The following is a 13,584-nucleotide window of genomic DNA, read 5'->3' on the forward strand; positions in this document are numbered from 1 at the left end:
TTTTCTTTGATAAATACAATAGAACATTTTAATAATATAATATGGAGTATAAATATTAAAAATAATATTTTGGGGGCTGGAGAGATAGCATGGAGGTAGGGCATTTGCCTCGCATGCAGGAAGACAGTGGTTTGAATCCCGGCATCTCAAATGGTCCCCTGAGCCTGCCAAGAGTGATTTCTGAGCGTAGAACCAGGAATAACCCCTGAGCACTGCAGGGTGTGACCCACCCACCCCCAGGGAGAGAAAGCAAAGAACTGAAGCACATGCTTTGAATGCAGGAGAGTAGAGTTTAATTCCTGATACCACATGGTTTCTTTGAGTATCACCTAGGAGCAATCCCAAGCAATAAGTTGGGTTAACCTCTCAGCACCATCAGATATAGCCCCTAAATTATTTTAACGAAATCTATAAAGTACTCATACTTAAGTGAATGCTTTGATAAAAATGGTTAATTAAGAACAATAGATTGAAGTTAAGTTAAAAATAGATTATAAAAAATATTCTCTTTCCAAGAGTTATTTTTAATTTGAACAAATATTTCACAAGTGATTTTAGAACATCAAAGCATTATGTCAACATTTTTCTTGGTCCTTAATTGCTTTTATTGATAATATAAAATCATAGTATGACTTTCTTTTTTCTTTTTTGGGGGGCCACATCTGGTAGTACGCCCGGCATGGTGCTTGCATCTGTCATGCTTGGGAAGCATGTGGTGCTATAGATTAAGCCTGGTACTCCTGTATGCAAAGCATGTGCTCCACCCTTTGAACTCTCTCCTCAGTCCAATAATTACATATATTTTAAATATACTTAATATATAACAAATAACTATAACAATGTGTCTGATCGCTCCTCTAATATTGAACATGTGAGTTTGATTTTCACCTTGGAACTATTAAAATATGCAGCTCCACATCAAGATTAATTTATACTTACAAATAATTTGCTAGGATACTTATAATGTATGAATTCCAAAATAAAAATTCACTGAAAGTTTTATAACTGTTAAACTTTGTTTTACACTAATTTTATAGAGGAAAAACAAATGATAAAAGACTTTTACTTTAGTTTTATACTAAGTAATTAACATGTTCATGTATTTGTTAAGGTAAGTAGACTTATTTTTAAAACATAAAAAAATTACATACTCCAGCCTGCCAGGAGTGATCCCTGAGCTCAGAGCCAGAAATAAGTACCGAGTATCTCTCAATGTGACCCCAAAACAAACAAAAACTTATTTTTCTGGGGCTGGAAAGATAGCACAATAGGTAGGATATTTGCCTTGCATTCACCTCCAGGAGAGGTGAATGGTGCAAGGAGAGATCCTTGAACTCAGAACCAAGAGTAAGTCCAGAGCACAGCAAGGTGTGGCTGCCCCCATTTTTTTAAAGGATATTTTCTCTTTGTAAATATAACAGGCATGCTAATTGTTACAATAAATAATAATGATAATAGCATAATAACTCCTATTATTTGAAGTGCTTACAATCAGGCATTTACTATATATATAGACATCTACTTAAACACTCAATGAAACATACTTATTATTGTCTCTGGTTTCATAGAACAAAATTTAGGCTTATCCCTAAATTATCAAGTAGTAGTGCTTAAAAGTAAACGAAAGTTTGCCAATTACAAAGGAATATATGTATATTTCTGCAGCTTGCTTGCTCCAATTACAGTATTTTCTGGCGTATAAGACAACTGGACATATAAGATGACCCCCTATTTTTCCTGTTAAAATATAGGGTTTGGGCTATATTCTCCATGTAAGACTACCTCTCTTTTAATGCACACCAAATGGAAATTAAAAAACATAAGAGAAAAAGAGTAGAACCCTCAAAGTTTAACAGTATTTGTTTAATAAAGCTAGACATTTGTCATTTGTAGTGAGTGATTGTGATTTTTCAATTGTGATCTACATTGAGAGCAGGGAGAGGAGCTCCTCCAAGAGCAACTGGCTGGGGTGCAGTGATTAATAGGACAGCTAGAGGGAAACAAAGCACCTCCTCTGTGTCCCATAAAAGCTGAACAGAGGACTGAGCACTGGAAATCAGTATACCCGGCGGCTGGATGAGATGCAATGCTTGGTAACTCAACTCCTCTGTGTGCCCTGAAAGATTAATGAGGACAAGCAGAGGACTGAGTGATGATGCCTGGCAGCTGGATGGGATGCGGCAGTAAGGGGGAAGGGGCGCAGATCACTAGTCCCTGAAGCTGGTGTAAGCATCAGCATGCTGTTTACCAGCATATAAGACGACCCCCGAGTTTTTTGTTTTTGTTTTTGTTTTCGGTTTTTGGGTCACACCTGGCAGCGCTCAGAGGTTACTCCTGACTCTAAGCTCAGAAATCACACCTGGCAGGCTCGGGGGACCATATGGGTGCCGGGATTTGAACCACCGTCCTTCTGCATGCAAGGCAAATGCTTTACCTCCAAGTTATCTCTCCGGCCCCCAACCCCCGACTTTTAAGAAGTTTTTCATTGAGGTCGAGTGGTGGTGCAAGTGGTAGGGCTAGCCTAGGACGAACCACAGTTTGATCTCCCAGTGACCCATATGGTCCCCCCAGCTAGGAGAGATTTCTGAGTGCAAAGCCAGGAGTAACCCCTGAGTGTCGCCGGTGTGGCCCAAAAACAAACAAACAAAACAAGTTTTTAATGGGTTAAAAAGTCATCTTATACAGCAGAAAATACAGTATATAAGAGAACTTCTTGAGTTTTCTTTAAGAAAGTGAGGCATGAACAGAAAAATATGAAGAAATGAGGACCACACACAAGGCTATGTGAGAGAACAAGATGTCCTAATTTTAATGTGAAGGATTGGGGATAAATAGGAGGGATTTTTCCAGTCACAGTTTTTTCTATGGTATGAAAAGAATGCTCACATTTGTTTCTATGCAAAATATAACATTTTTCTCTTGTAAACAGAAACTTTCTCAGACTACATAGTTTGATCTACAAACAATTCACATGGGTCTAGGTGGTATACAGTCCTGATTAATAGATACATATTAAATAAGGAGCCAGAGGGAAAAAAGAGAAGATAAATTTTAACATCTCAAAGCAGTTCCTCTCTGGCAAAGCCCTAGATGTCAATTCTGATGTGGATTAAGGGATTTAGTAAGAAGTCAAGTTTTCCTATCAAATTTTCTTTTCTTGAGGGAACAGGTTTTTTGATCTAGGGGCTTATTACAAATAACTAACTTCCTTAAGTCTGGTTTTTGGAAGGGGCAATAAAAAGAGACAAACTTTCTGAAAGAGATGCAAATCTATACCTGATAAAGTTTTTCTAAACAACCCGATGTTATTTCCTGACCAAACTTTGGATGTTAATTTTGAGGCAAGAATTAGTTAGCAAGTACTCAAAGTTCCTTAGAGATGGCCCAAAGCAAAACATTTATTACTACAGGGCATTTTAAAAAACAATGAGGAGTGGAAGTTGTTTTTAAGTTTTTAAGTTGTATCTTTTGATACGGAGTTTTCTAAGTAAAGAGAAATTTAATCAAGACTATATTTGCCTATATAAATCCTTATATTCGGAAGTATAATCTCAAATATATACACAATTTATACAGCAGAAGGGAAATTCATATTTATGCCAAATAAATGTTTGCTACTAAGCATGAGATATATCACCCTCACTTTTCAGAAATCTTGGCCAGCCCTCAGTGCTGAGGAGAGGCTTCTCAGCAGGTCTTCTGATGAGACTTTAGATTGCAGGAGGGCAATAGTATATGATTTCTGTAATCATTTCTATGAGGTTGCATGATTTGTAAAATTTATAGATAAAAATTATGTCATGTTTACATACAGATTTTTAATAGCACATATTAAGTTCTATTTTTTACAAAAGGTTGAAACTCTCATAAAGTGCTCAAAGGACCCTAAACCCACTTCCAGTATACTTTGCTGCATTGACTCAGAAGTGCTAGGTGCCTCCAGGGCCAAATTCAATGGTGCTCTGGTGCCACCATATTATAGCCTATGGTGCTGGGAACAGAGGTTTCCTGACTCAAGAATTATCACCCCAGTCCTAATTTAGTTTTGAAATGGAAAAGAGCACAGTGGCCCTGAGAAATGGGTGAGACAGAATGGTAACTGGAAAGGTAGTACAGTGGTTAGGATACTTGCCTTACACACAGTCTACCTGGTTTTGATCCTTGGCACTCCAATATGATACCTTGACTACCTTTATTTGTGATACTTGAGCTCAGGTGTAAGTCTTGAGCACCACTCTAATGGCCTCAAAACTAATAAAAATATAAAAGTTCAGTGAGTCACAGTTCAGATTCATGGTCCACACCCACTGTCCTCTGACCCTCGAGGAAGAAGATTCAGCTGAAAAGTCTCCAAATAACTAAATGAACAGTCAAGTGAACTTCAGGATATCCCTTTCATCTTTGCCTTTGGGGATAGTGGGAGACCATGAATGTGACTTTGCTTGGATCTCACCACCATGACCTGTCAGTCATATCTCTATTATCTAGATAAGATACAAAATTCGTATAATTTAATGAAACTGGACAAAGTCAAATTTGGAGTATATTGTTGTGAACCCTCCTCCTTGAAGTCTTACAAACTATTTTTTGGTCTTTGCCCTCCTATAAATCCTTTGGTCATTCAAAAAGCATTAGTGGTCAAAAGAGAAACCAGATCAAACTTCTCCAGTTAAAACTTCTCAAAGCATAGGCCTGGCTGATGGACTGAATATACTGGAACCTATGCTTTGCATCTAGGAGCTCTGGATTTATCTCTGGCACCATTGGATGTAAGTCCCCACACCAAGTCTTTTCAAAGATTACTCATGACAGTGGGATATATTGCCAATATTCAACCTGGCAGACATTGTTTCTTTTCCTCCAACTAACTAATTTATACTCAGCTTTATAATCCTAGTTCTACTATTGCTTCTGCTGCTTCTTTCCCAGAAATTTTCCAGCTAATGTTCTCAACTTCTCTCAAGCTTAAAAGCAAACAAATAACTTACATTAGATATAATTTTATGAAATTTGCTTATACATGAATGGATATGGAGATTATTATGTTGAGTGAAATGAGTCAGAAGGAGAGGGACAGATGAATAATTTAACTCATTTTGGGGATATAAGATAAATAAAATATAGTATGAAAATAATACCCAGAGACAATCTATATAAGGGCCAGGAGAACCAGTCCATTCTAGGAATCTTGCCACAAGTAGTGGAGCAGCGCAGTTAGGGTAGATAGTTGTTATGACAATTATAGTTGGAGCTGATCACTCTGGACATGAACTGGGTGCTGTAAATGATAAACATGGGACTCCTTCAATGACAATAGTGCAAATCACAGTGCCAGAAAGTGATTTGCCAGAAAGGAAAAATAAGAAAAGAGAGAATGTGTGTGTGTGTGTGTGAGAGAGAGAGAGAGAGAGAGAGAGAGAGAGAGAGAGAGACAGGTAAAATATCTGCCCCAGAAGCAGGCGGGGGGGGGGGGGTGAGAGGGAAACTAGGAACATTGGTAGAGGGAAATGTGCACTGGTGAAGGGTGGTATACATTATATGACCAAAATCATGAATAATTTTGTAGCCCTGGGGCTTAAATAAATAAATTAGAAAAGCAAACAAAGTTATGATTTTATATGCTCTTGATTCACCATACAGTTAAAGTATACAATACAGTTTTTCTTAGCACATTCACGGGGTGAATGACTGTGAGTCATTGTATCTAATTTAATTTAGAACATTGTTTACTTCCTTCTTACCTTAAATTAATCAAATATCAATGTCTCATCACCTAATAACACTTGTCAAATAGCAATGCCCTGTCACCTAATTTAACTTATCTAATAGGAATGTTCCAGCATGTAATCCATGCTGATCCAACAGTCCCAATCCCATTTCTGAAACTATGATCCTCAAAACTCATACAAAATGTAAAACTTAAAGAGGGTTCATCTCTTGCTTAATTATATAATAATACCAGGGCTGGAATTTAAACCCAAAACTATCTGGCTCTACTTGAGACTTTTGATTAAATTAAGGCAATTTGAGCTCAGAAAATAACAAATTTTATGATAAATTTCAGGCTCCAGAAACATGGAAACTAGATCATCTTAAAACTTTCTGGTAATGAACCTCTTAAAGATGGAACAAAATATCACAGGCATTTGAAATGCATAGCTAAGCATTTAAGATACTAAGGGAAATTTTCATATTCCAAAAACGACAAAGGTTGAAGAACAGAACTGCATGAGTTGTATAAATTACAGTGGATATTGCCAGTATCAGTGAAAGGAATCCTTAGTATTTTATGAGAAACAAAAGAAAAGCTTTTCATATGAGACAATCTGGAACTGAGATCTCAGAGGAGAAAAAAGACAATGGGAGAGCTACCCCATCAGTAAAAGAATGAACTAGAAGAATTCATCTTCTCACAAAAAGAAGACAATAAGTATATATAAGACTTGATTTGGGTTCCTGGTTGAATGAGGAAAAAAATCCTATATATTTTTTAAATTATATTCAATGTTCTGAGATTCCTTTTATGACCTACTATGTGATATAAATGTCTTGGTGAGTGTGCCACTGTCCCTGAGTGTGTTCTGTGATTGTCCCTGCAATGTTCTAGTGATGTAAGATACAGTTAGTTAATAGCTCTGTGTAAACTAAACTTTACTGATTGTTGTTGTTGTACGGAGTTGTCATAATTATGAAAAAGGGAAGCTGAATGTTCAAACTATAATTGTGATTGTATTCAATTATCAATTTTAATTCTGTGCTAGATGGATCAAAATCATTATTGTATATAATCTTAATAAATTGACTCTTTCATCGTTATGAATATTCTTTATTTCCTTAATTTTGAGTCCACACCCATGCTTTCAGGGATTAATCCTGGCTCTACATTCAGCAATCACTTCTGGCTGGCTTGGGGACCATATGAAGTGCTAGTGATTCGAGTCAGGGCCTGCAATGTGCAGGAAAACTACCCTAATCCCACTGTACTATATCTCCAATTCCTAAATAATCTTCTTCAATTCTAGTAATACTTCATGCATGCCCACTTTTTATGAGTATTGTTGGCATGATTTATATTTATCCTTTTTTTTTTCTTTTTGGGTCATGCTGGTGGCACTCATGAGTTATTCCTGCCTCTGTGCTCTGAAATTACTTTTAGCAGGTTCAAGGAAACATATGGGAGCTAGGGATTTTATTGTGATTTGCTATGGTATAGTTTAACTTATATTCTTATTCTTTGGGGGTTCATTGAACTTCCCTAGATACACAAGTTTAATATTTCTTCAAAATTTGAAAGATTTTCAGTCATTATTATTCAAATACTGTTTTTCTCCCAGGGGTGAAGGCATGCATGCAGTCCCCCCACTACCATAAAATTATGCAGTTGAGTTTCCCACATTTGGGGAAATCACAGGGGGTCAGTACGCCCGGAGTGCAATGGGTGAGCCTCACCCTTGGGAATCCACCTTCCCTGATCATGGAATCGCCCCCTGCCAGGTAACAAATACTGTTTTTTTTTTAATAGAGTTCTCTATCTCCTTAAATTAGACATATGTAAACTACATGCTTTAAGGCCAACAGTGTAGTTTTTTTTTCAATCTTCCATTTTCTGTGCTTCATATTTGATTGTTTCTGTAGCTCTTTCTTCAAGTATATTGTTACTTTTTCAGCATTAACTCCTCATTAAAGATATTGTATCTTTTGCTTCCTAAGTTTTCCAATTTTTCAACTAGTTTCTATTTAGCCATAAAAAATATTTATAGGGCTGGAGCTTTGGTGCAGCGGTTTGGGCATTTGCCCTTGCACACGGCTGACTTAGAACGGACCGAGGTTACAATCCCCTGGCGTCCCATATGGTCCCTCAAGCTTTGGGTGATTTCTGAGAACATAATCAGGAGTAACCCCTGAGCGTCACTGGATGTGGCCCAAAAACAAACAACAAAAAAAACTTTATACACTCCTTCATGTTCACAGACCCATTAACATCCTGGAATATGTTGCTAAAGGTTGCTTTAAAGTTTTTGTTTCCTATTTTACCATCTATCATTTTCTGGGTCAATTTGTATTGACAAATTTTTCTCCTAATAATAGATATCAGTAATAATTGGGAGTGATCATTCTGGACAAGAACTGGGTATTGAAAAAAGGTAACGTGATATGCATGATACCACTTCATTAACCTTATTGCAAACCACTGTTTAAAAGGGAAAAATGGAGAGAGAGAGAAAGAAAAAGAGAAGAGAGAGATGAGAGAGAGGGGAGAGACAAGAGAGAGAAAGAGAGAGGGGGGGGGACAAATGTCTGCCTCTAGAGGCAGGCAGGGAGGATACCAGAGAGAGAGTGAGAAATAAAATGGGGACATTGGTGATGGGAAATATGCACTAGTGAAAATATGAGTGTTGGTATTTACCATAGCAAGACTCTGGAAACAACCAAGATGCCCTTCAACAGAACGAATGGCTAACGAAACTCTTGGTACATATACACAATGGAATATTATGCAGCTGTCAGGAGAGATGAAGTCATAAAATTTTCCTATACGTGGATTGTACATGGAATATTATGCTGAGTGAAATAAGACAGAGAAGAGAGGGAGAGAGAAAAACGCAGAATGGTCTCACTCATCTATGGGTTTTAAGAAAAATGAAAGACATTCTTGCAATAATAATTTTCAAACACAAAAGAGAAAAGAGCTGGAAGTTACAGCTCACCTCATGAAGCTCACCATGAGTAATGAGTTTAGTTAGAGAAATAACTACATTTTGAACTATCCTATTAATGAGAATGTATGAGGGAAATAGAAAGCCTGGTCTAGAGTACAGCCGGTTGGGATTGGGGTGGGGAGGAGGGAGATTTGGGACATTGGTGATGGGAATGTTGCACTGGTGATGGAGAGTGTGTTTCTTTACATGACTGAAACCCAAACACAATCATGATATGTAATAAGGTGTTTAAATAAAATATATATAAAAAAAGAAATGCAAAGCATTTGTATAGAGATTATATTCAAGGCCTTCTTAAGATCCAATTAAACATTAAACAGCTCATAACCCATCAAGTCTTAAATTAATTACTTTGCCTTTTAATCACTGTGTATAAAAGAGCTAGAGATTATAAATTTAAAATAAAAATAATAAGTTTTTTGCAAAAAGCCGGCTCCCTGTGTGTGACACCAGGCGGGGAAAATCGCGAAAGTACACCTTGGCCCAGTGGGGCCCCAACTGTGAAAAACTGTGAGTGTGACCTGTCTATGTCTGTTCTACTGTCCTCTTGCGTGAAACTCTTGCGAGTGGGGCAAAAAGAGGCTCCAGCGGAGCCTACGCGGCCGTTGCACTCTTTCTAAGGAAAGAACTCCATTGCAACCAAGAAGGAAAAATCACTCTAAGAACGGCTTATAATCACAGAAGCAAACATTTATCTCCGGACTGTCTTCTCTGTTGCATGCTCGGGCGTAAGATTTGACCCGTGTGGAGGCTTTAATCCACGGAGGACTCCCCTCCCTTAGAGGCATGTCAGCCGCATCCAGAAAGGGAGGAGCCCAGAGGAGTGTGCTGCCTGCATCATATAGACAATGAATACCACCACAACACGTAGAAAAACCCCACAATACAAGTGTGACAATGGGGAAACAACGCAGGCCAGCATCAGACATAGAGAATGATGATGACAATTCTGAGGACCAGATAATGACCAACACAACTAATCAACCTCTCAGATAAAGGACTTTAGACTAGCAATATGGAAGATGCTCAACGGACTCCAAGAAACCATGGATCGAGTTGAACAGAACACTAATAAGAACCAAGAAAATATGAAGACAGAAATCACAAAACTCCAAATTGAAATAACTGTCAACTAACAGGACTGAAAAAGTCAGTAAATGAAGTGAATGACAAAATGGATAAGCTCTGGGACAGGGTATCAGAAGCTGAGAATAGACTTGGTGCTGTGGAAGATGAGATACCTAAACAATTCCATACAGCAGGAGAGATTGGACAAAAAAACTTAAAGCAAATGAGCAGACAATGGAAAAATTAGTCAAAGAATGGGAACAGATGAAAATAGAAGTCTATGATAAGATCAACAGAAACAACTTAAGAATCATTGGAGTCCCAGAGACCAAGAAGAAAATTTCCAGGAAGAATCATGGTCAAGAAACATCATTAAAGAGAAACTTCAGAGCTAAAGAATATTATGTGATCAAATCCTGCATGCCCGAAGAGTACCAAACAAAAGAGACCCCCAGAAGAACCACCCCAAGACACATCCTAGTCACAATGACAAATCCCACAGATAGAGACAGAATTCTGAAAACAGCAAGATCAAAAGGGAAATTACGTTCAAGCAAGCTTCCTGAGATTTACAGCAGAACCTGTCACCAGAAACACTCAATGCCAGAAAGCAGTGGGTGGGATATTGTGACAAGACGGAAATGAAATGAATGCTTTCACCCAGATATACTATACCCAGCAAAACTCACTTTCCAGTTTGACCGGAAGAATACATGGCTTCACAGACAAAAAACAGCTCAGAAACTTCACAGACACCAAAACCAGTCTTAAGAGAAAAACTGAAAGACCTAATCTAAGACAAGACTACCCAAAAGGACACCACCAAATTTTGAAATAAAGATGGCGTTAAATCCAAGACAATTCTTTCTCTCAACGTCAATGGACTAAATGCACCAGTTAAGAGACAAGAGGTGGCTAAATGGATCAAAAAACTCAATCCAACCTTCTGCTGCCTACAAGAAACGCACCTGAATAGTCAGAACAAACATAGACTCAAATAAAAGCTGCGAGAAAAATTATCCAAGCAAACAACACCCATAAAAGCTGGAGTGGCCATAGTGATATCAGATAATGCAAACTTTATACTCAGGAAGGTTGTAAGGACAAAGATGGACATTTTATATTAATCAAGGGGCACGTAGAGCAGGAAGAATTCACTCTCCTAAACATATATGCACCGAGATGAGGGGGCCAGCAAAATATTAATACAACTGTTGACAAATCTGAAAAATAATATCAACAACAACACAATAATTGTGGGGGACCTTAACACGGCTTTGTCAACACTGGATAGGTCAACCAGACTGAAACCCAACAAGAATATACTAGACCTGAGGAGAGAAATGGAAGAAAGAGGCCTAGTGGATATATATAGGACACTCCATCCCCAGAAACCTGGATACACATTCTTCTCCAATGTACATGGGACATTCTCCAGGATAGACTACATGCTGGCACATAAAACATACCTCCATAATATCAAGAGGATAGAAATTTTTCAGACTACCTTCGCTGACCACAAGGCTCTGAAATTATTTGTGAACTCCAAAGGGACTCAGAAGAAACACTTTAACACCTGGAAGTTAAACAGCCTCATGCTCAATAACCAGTGGGTCCGAGATGAAATCAAGGAGGAAATCAAAAGGTTCCTGGAAACAAATGACAATAAAGACACAAACTATCAGAACTTATGGGACACAGCAAAAGCAGTACTGAGAGGAAAATTTATAGCTTTGCAAGCACACATCAGGAAGGAAGAAGGAGCTTACCTGAGTAGCTTAATGACACAGCTAATAGAACTAGAAAATGCTCAACAAAAGGACCCAAGAATAGGAAGACAGAAGGAAATAACAAAGCTGAGAGCAGAAATCAATGAAGTGGAAACTCAAAAAACAATCCAAAAGATCAACGAAAGCAGAAGTTGGTTCTTTGAAAAAATAAACAAGATTGATAGACCACTGGCAAACCTAACAAAGAAAGAGAGAGAGAGAAACTTGATAACTCGTATTAGGAATGAAAAAGGAGAGATCACTACTGATATGACAGAGATTCAAAGGGTAATCAGAAACTACTTTGAGAAACTCTACGCCACTAAAAATGAGAACCTGGAAGAAATGGATAAATTCTTGGACTCTTATAATCTTCCACGGTTGGAGGCAGAGGATGTAGCATATCTAAACACCCCCATCACCATTGATGAAATTAAAACGGTAATCAAATGTCTGCCCCAAAACAAAAGCCCAGGCCCAGATGGATTCACTAATTAATTTTTTCAAACTTTCCAAGAGGAACTACTACCAATCCTGGCAAGACTCTTTCATAAAATTGAACAAACGGAAACACTTCCAAATAGCTTTTATGAAGCCAACATCACCTTGATACCTAAACCAGACAGAGATGCTATGAAAAAAGAAAATTACAGACCAATATCGCTGATGAATGCAGATGCAAAGATCCTCAACAAAATCCTGGCAAATAGGATTCAATGCCTCGTTAAAAAGATCATCCACTACGATCAAGTAGGTTTCATCCCAGGAATGCAAGGCTGGTTTAACATCCGTAAATCTATCAACATAATACACAACATCAACAACAAGAAAAATAAAAACCACATGATCATATCAATAGATGCAGAGAAAGCATTTGATAAAGTCCAACACCCATTCTTGATCAAAACTCTCAGCAAGATGGGAATGGAGGGAACCTTTCTCAATATAGTGAAGGCCATCTACCACAAGCCAGTGGCAAATATTATCCTCAATGGAGAAAAACTAAAAGCCTTCCCTCTAAATTCTGGCACAAGACAAGGCTGTCCTCTCTCACCACTCCTATTCAACATAGCACTGGAAGTACTTCCTATAGCGATTAGGCAAGAAAAGGATATCAAGGGAATCCAGATAGGAAAGGAAGAAGTCAAGCTCTCACTGTTTGCAGATGACATGATACTCTACTTAGAAAACCCTACAGACTCTATCAAAAAGCTTCTCGAAACAATAGATTCATATAGCAAGGTGGCAGGCTACAAAATTAACACACAAAAATCAATGGCCTTTCTATACACCAATAGTAATAAGGATGAAATGGACATTAAGAAAACAACCCCATTAACAATAGTGCCACACAAACTCAAATATCTTGGAATCAACTTGACTAAATATGTGAAGGACCTATACAAAGAAAACTATAAAACTCTGCTCCAAGAAATAAGAGAGGACACGTGGAAATGGAAACGCATACCCTGCTCATGGATTGGCAGGATTAACATAATCAAAATGGCAATACTCCCCAAGGCATTATACAGATTTAATGCCATCCCTCTAAAGATACCCATGACATTCTTCAAAGAAGTGGATCAGACAATTTTGAAATTCATTTGGAACAATAAACACCCTCGAATAGCTAAAGCAATCATTGGGAAAAAGAATATGGGAGGAATTACTTTCCCCAACTTTAAACTGTACTACAAAGCAACAGTTATCAAAACAGCATGGTATTGGAATAAGGATAGGTCCTCAGATCAGTGGAATAGGCTTGAATACTCAGAAAATGTTCCCCAGACATATAACCACCTAATTTTTGATAAAGGAGCAGGAAATCCTAAATGGAGCAGGGAAAGCCTCTTCAACAAGTGGTGTTGGCACAATTGGATAGCCACTTGCAAAAAATTGAACTTAGACCCCCAGCTAACATCATGTACGAAGGTAAAATCCAAATGGATTAAAGACCTCGATATCAGCCCCAAAACCATAAGATATATAGAACAGCACATAGGCAAAACACTCCAGGACATTACAGG

The 13,584-nt window shown here is 37.9% G+C and overlaps 1 non-coding gene across 1 annotated transcript; it reads right to left on the reverse strand.

Moving 5' to 3' along the window:
• Positions 1-7,333: 7,333 nt before the first annotated feature.
• On the reverse strand, positions 7,334-7,502 carry LOC126028877 (U1 spliceosomal RNA). Its single transcript, XR_007502571.1, has one exon. It is a non-coding gene; the product is annotated as a U1 spliceosomal RNA (small nuclear RNA).
• Positions 7,503-13,584: the final 6,082 nt, after the last annotated feature.

This window comes from Suncus etruscus, chromosome 14 (assembly GCF_024139225.1).
Source record: "Suncus etruscus isolate mSunEtr1 chromosome 14, mSunEtr1.pri.cur, whole genome shotgun sequence".
In the NCBI taxonomy this organism is placed as follows: Eukaryota; Metazoa; Chordata; class Mammalia; order Eulipotyphla; family Soricidae; genus Suncus; species Suncus etruscus.